The sequence below is a fragment of the Lactuca saligna genome, chromosome 8 (assembly GCF_052625555.1).
Source record: "Lactuca saligna cultivar CGN05327 chromosome 8, ASM5262555v1, whole genome shotgun sequence".
NCBI lineage: Eukaryota > Viridiplantae > Streptophyta > Magnoliopsida > Asterales > Asteraceae > Lactuca > Lactuca saligna.
The window spans coordinates 179522766-179528677 of NC_136424.1; the positions used below are offsets into that span (position 1 = coordinate 179522766).

The 5912-nt window shown below is 32.7% G+C and overlaps 1 long non-coding RNA gene across 1 annotated transcript; it reads right to left on the minus strand.

Annotated features, from left to right (window-relative positions):
- Positions 1 to 2589: 2589 nt before the first annotated feature.
- LOC145012764 (uncharacterized) lies at positions 2590 to 4757 on the minus strand. The gene is made up of 2 exons (XR_013664662.1): positions 4530 to 4757; positions 2590 to 3139 (listed from the first exon to the last, which is right to left on the minus strand). It is a non-coding gene; the product is annotated as an uncharacterized LOC145012764 (long non-coding RNA).
- Positions 4758 to 5912: the final 1155 nt, after the last annotated feature.

The following is a 5912-nucleotide window of genomic DNA, read 5'->3' on the forward strand; positions in this document are numbered from 1 at the left end:
TTAATTTGAGGTTTAAGAGTTTAATACTATTAGTAATTAATATCTTAAAAACATCAAATTTTGATAACTTACTTAAAAACACTAACAAACTAATAAAGTGAGTATTTAACAATTAACATCTTAAAAATCCTAAAATTTATATAGCTTACCTTAAAATGTTAAAAAACTACCATACCATATTCTGAAGAGTTTGAGACATTTAAAAATACCATCAAACCTATAAGTTAAGTAATTAACCATTAACATCACAAAAACACCATATTTCACCAATTTATAATGTTAAAAAAAAAAAAAAAAAAAACAACAACAACAACATTTGTGTCTCCTAAAATTTTCCCTTCTTTCGTACCATGTAACAATTTTCTATTGAAATTTTCTTTCCACTATATAGAGCATAGACTACATGTAAACAAGCAAAATCATTACATACTCAAAAATAAATAATCATTAAATATTAGAGAATATAAACAAAGATATAACATGTTAGCTATGTGGTAGCAAAGTTGTTCATTCTCTTTTTGCCATCTCTTTTTGATGAGTGTGATTAGTTGATCTTTTACCCTCTCAAAGTGTATCTACATAAAAAAAAAATTGATCATGTTAGTATCTGAGTATGTGTGTGACAAATTAAATCCAAAAATATTAACAATTTTCCCAAATCGGATCTATTAACAATTTTTACTTCACAATAATTTGTTGAGTGTATAAATTTGAAACAAATTTTTGTGTCGGCTATTTCAGAAAAGTGATTCTTTGATTGGGAGTGAAATGGAGAGTATTGTATTTAATGTTATGTCTTCGCTTGTCTTATTAAACTGCATCAAGAAAATATAGTTAACAAAGATTCTTACTCTTTGTGCCACATTGTAACATCCTGATTTCAAGAATAATTTTTTCGTTTTTAAAATAGAATAAAGTCCAATTTCCATATAGATATATCCAAGGTAAAACAATTCTTTCATAAGCCATAATTTAAAATTCAGAGTTATATGGAAAACAACGCATGATCTCGAATAAAATAGTTGTTGAATTTCAAGGGAAAACCATTTCTTCATAAACCGTAATTCAAAATTCGGAGTTATCCGTGAGACCAAATATTTGGTAATATAGATTTGTCATTTTATGACTTCTAGTATTTTACCTCAATAATCAATGTGGTTCTTATCAAGTTGTACACACTTATTACAAATGATCGGTGCACAATGCATAGCAGTTGTGTCCAATAACTTGTGATAATGATATACAAAACATTAACTCTCACATGCTTTTGTTCCCTAACCAAATTGTTATATATGTTGTCAATATTATTGATAGATTACAAGACCAAATTGGGTCCCACTTGAAAGAATCTCGTCGTATGAAAAACGAACCCAGTGATTAGATATACAAATAGAGTTATAACAATTTTTAACTAAACTTTTGATTACTTACACACCCAAAAATCATTTAACTTAAAGCCAATGATTACTAGGATAAAGCTATGCAATTTTCTTACCAAAACTAACTAATATGTGAAAATGTTGCATGATGACATTAACCAAGAATCATAGAGAACCCATAGAAATATTATGTTTAATCCTGACTATGAATTTTGACCGTTACATATAGGACAATGAAAAAACACATTTATATTTGATATTTGTTCCTCATATCGGTGTAACCATGTGTTATTATCGGCTTATATTAGGCTGCAACCCAAGGAAAATAAAGTCTAATATCCCTATATTGATTCTTTTATTTTTTAAATTGAGCGGACACACGTTTTTGAAAAACATATTTACAATGAATTTTGTTTCTCCTTCAAGTATAATCTTATATCGTCAAAGAATATACATGGTATTCCAAACAACTCAATATTCATATTTTATAGAACCAGGACAACTGATTGATCAGTCTCACATGTTGAAAAATGGTCTGCCATCTGTGCTTTACAAAAATGTGTTAACATTAGAATGGTGTAACTTGACATCAAAATGCTCCCAGGTGTCTTGCAAGATCAAAAAATGTGTGCTCACCACACCAGATTGTTAGGCCGCCCATTGGATAGTCAAATCCAAACTCTTCTGGTCCGTGTCACGTAATAAGTCCTGTAATTATACAAAAAACGCTTCTTTATTGCTCTCCAACATCCGTTGCTATTGTGCGTGTTACATTTGACAAAGACTGTTGGAGTATTTGTCAGTTTGTCTTGCTTCATTGGTCCGAGGCATACGGATACCCATTTTTCTGAAGGGTTATCACGGAGGAACAAAACTATTTGAGAGTATTCAGAAAGACGTTGAGCAGGAGTTTGAGAGGAAATTATGCCAGAGCTTTTTGCTATCATATTGTATACATAAAGGTTTATTCGAGAATCAAATGCACGATAAGTGAGAAAAAGGAAATTATATGACAGATAGGGACATTGCAGCAGGAAGGCAAGATCATGTGTTGTGTCTTCTACCTTGTATAAAAGTATGATCTTGAATAACACAACCACAAAGTCACAAGCAATTATATGGCTTAATCATGTACTTTTGTATAGAAAAGAATTAACAAAGCAGGTAACTTGTATCACCAGTATTCTAAATTAAGGTGGGAATGAAAAACAGTAGAAGCATCATGGTCCCATGTAATATTAAGAGGAATGTGGTTATGCCCACTAACAAGCACGAAATTGGGACTCAGGTCTCTGGGGATTTCTTGAAACATATCTGGCCCTATCTTTAATAGGTGAATTAGACATTGGATCTGACTTACAGGCTGGAAGACAAAGCCATGTGACGTTGCTTTTTCTTCCACCAGATGTCACCATCCTCTATCAATATCTCCTTGTATCTCTGTATATAAAAACAGTTTGATATGAATAACATAACCACAACTTCCTCTGAAATCCTTCACAACTTTTCATCAAGAAGACGTGCATGCTTTGAGAGTTTCCATCCTCAATCAGGCTTTTGAAGTGAACAGAAACTACCATCCTTAAAAATGGCCATCCTTTTTCCTCGGATCATTCAAGCAAAACAAATTCTCAGAAGATCATTATCCAATGGAAGCAGCACAAGCAAATCTATGGAAATCCCGAAAGGCTATTTAGCAATTTATGTTGGTGAGCAAGAGAAGAAGCGATTTGTGGTTCCTGTATGGTTGTTAAGCCAACCTGCATTTCAAGAGTTATTAGATCAGGCAGAGCAAGAATTTGGGTATGTTCATCAAATGGGCGGCCTCACAATTCCATGCAGTGAATATACATTCAGTGATATTGCATCTCAGTTGGGCGCATTATGACTTCTATACAGCATTCTTACAACCGATTAACCACCAGCTAGGTTTTTTTGTCATTTGTATTTAAATCGAGACAATTTTCCCACTTGTATGAAATCAGATCAAGGAACAGTTTTGAGTTCCCTATAATTTGTTTAGTGTATGAATGAGAAATATTGTTGCTTTTGTTCATGACCTATCATCAGAAATATAATTTGGTAAACAAATATGTAGCATTTGGGTCCATGACCTTGTGATGGTGATATATCAACCATTAAATCTCACATGCTTTTGTTCTTTAACAAAAGTAAAATCCAAGTTGGCTAAATATTGATGCATTAGATGACAAATTGGGTCCAACTTGAAAACAATTCCATCCCATGAAAAATGAACATGGTGATTACATATACCAATGGAGTTATAGCAATGTTTAACTATTCTTTTGATTAATTATACACCCGAAGATCATGTAAATTAAAGCCAATGAATCATGTTGTTAATTAAAGCTATGCAATTTCTTAGCTTATCACAAGTAATTAATTTGAAATTGTTGCATACGACATTAACTGAGAACCGTATAAGATCCATAGATGTATTATGTTCTAATCATGATTATGCACTTTGACCATTACGTAGAGGACAGTGAAAAAAATATTGATATATGATTTTGGTTCCTCATATTGTTGTTAGCATATGTTGTTATTAGCTTAGCCAACAACCAACAAAAAAAATATAATATGCCTATATTCACACTTAATTTTGTTAAAGAAAAAAAAATATTGAGAATGAATTTTGTTTCTCATTCAAGTATAAGCTTATAGCATCAAATAATTTACAGGGCACTCAAAACAAGTGAAAATTCATGTTTTATACAACAGGGACAAGTGACTCATTATCAAATGCCTGTTGCAAAAGGGTCTGTGATCAGTGCATAACAAAAATGTGTAAGAAAGTAGAATGATATAACTTGACTTCAAAATGCTCCCGATTTTCAACCTGTAGATTTGTTTCCATAAATCTTGTGATATTTACCTACCAATTCCCATGCTACCGTCAATGTTTTCCCTAGCCCATTCCTTTTTCCATTAAGTGTTGGAATTCACAATTCCATTCCAATTTGAATAAAGGTTAGTAAATCTCAAATCCGTCGCATTCAAGATATTCAAGTTTTTGCCATGCAAACATGTTTCTAAGCTCATTACAAATAGCAATTCATGAGTCCCATTCCAATTTCAACATTTATTGGAATATTTTAGAAAAATTAACTTACTAGGGTTTGTTATTACCTCAAGAATCTGTCAAATTGAAGGACAACAGAAATTTTGGGTTACCAAATCTGAGAAATCACGCACCCCTTATATGATTTCTGTGCTCCGTTTCTTCTTCCTCTTTCTCTGGTTCGGGTCGCACTCAGCAGAATGCAAAGAGACCTTGAAGGTCTCCCCTTCTTTCCAGATTGTAGACATAACAACGCACACACAAGGAAACCAGCGTTTTCCTTTCTTTTATTAACATTCGATCGACACTCAGAAGAAAAGAAAATAAGATGCTCCCTAGTTTCCAATTTGGATCCCAACATTTAACCGATATTTACATAAAGCCCTTTATATTCTATTTATTTTTAGAATGACCCAAAATTAATAAGTAACCTATTTCCCCTCTACTTTTAAATTCGAAATATTTCGAAATAGCCTTCTACTTTATCACCTAATTATTAAACATACATGTCATTTTAAATAGATGAACAATTAATTTACTTCATTTTTTCTATTAGTTTCCATTTAATAAACTTTGAGTTATTAGTTGACTTGTGTTCTTCGATATTTTCAGTTATAAAACTTGGGTACCGGTCTCTTCAAGAATACCACCCATCCACGACCTAAGCTAGTGTAAGCCTATGACATTCTCTCCATGTTCAAAGACATAATTCGTAGAAGCTAGGCCATCAAGCGCAACAATATTCTCATTTTGATGTTGAGAACAAGATGGTGTCATGGAAATAGGAGAGACAAATCATGCTTCAGGAGAAAAAGAGCCTTACATGAACGAATGTTGTACTCAAAGCATGATTCCTAAAAATAGTCGAGCAACTAAAAAAATCAAGGCAAGTATAGCTCACAGTTCAAAAACTAATATCAAAACACCAAAACAAATCTCTCTCAAGAGAAGCCAATCAGTCAAAAAATTGCTTCTTTGCCGTCATAAAGAAATTTGACTTTGTCAATCATCTTAAACTTTTCATTCAAGACATTAGTAAAGTCGTTACTCCTTTATGGCATATTCAAGCTCGATTTCTTGAATCGTGTCCATGGTAACCTCCAGTTTTGATTACGAAATCTCATAAGATCATGAGCCCATTCAGCTTCCACGCTTGCTAATTTATGAACCTCAGGTTATCAACTTGCTTCCTTTATACTGCTACGACGAACTTGATGAGCAATATACCCCTATGTAGATAGGAGCGAGTATGGTGTAATTCGATGTGATTATTGATCAAAACCAAACTACGAAACACAAGTACGATTATTTCATTTTGCGAACCGAATGGTGCGGTTTTGTGGTTTTATTATGTGGTTTTTAGTTTGGTATTTGACTGTATGGATTTGGTTTGGTTTTCTTTTTGCAGTATTTTGTGTTGTTATTCACCATGTCGATTTGGGGTTTTTACG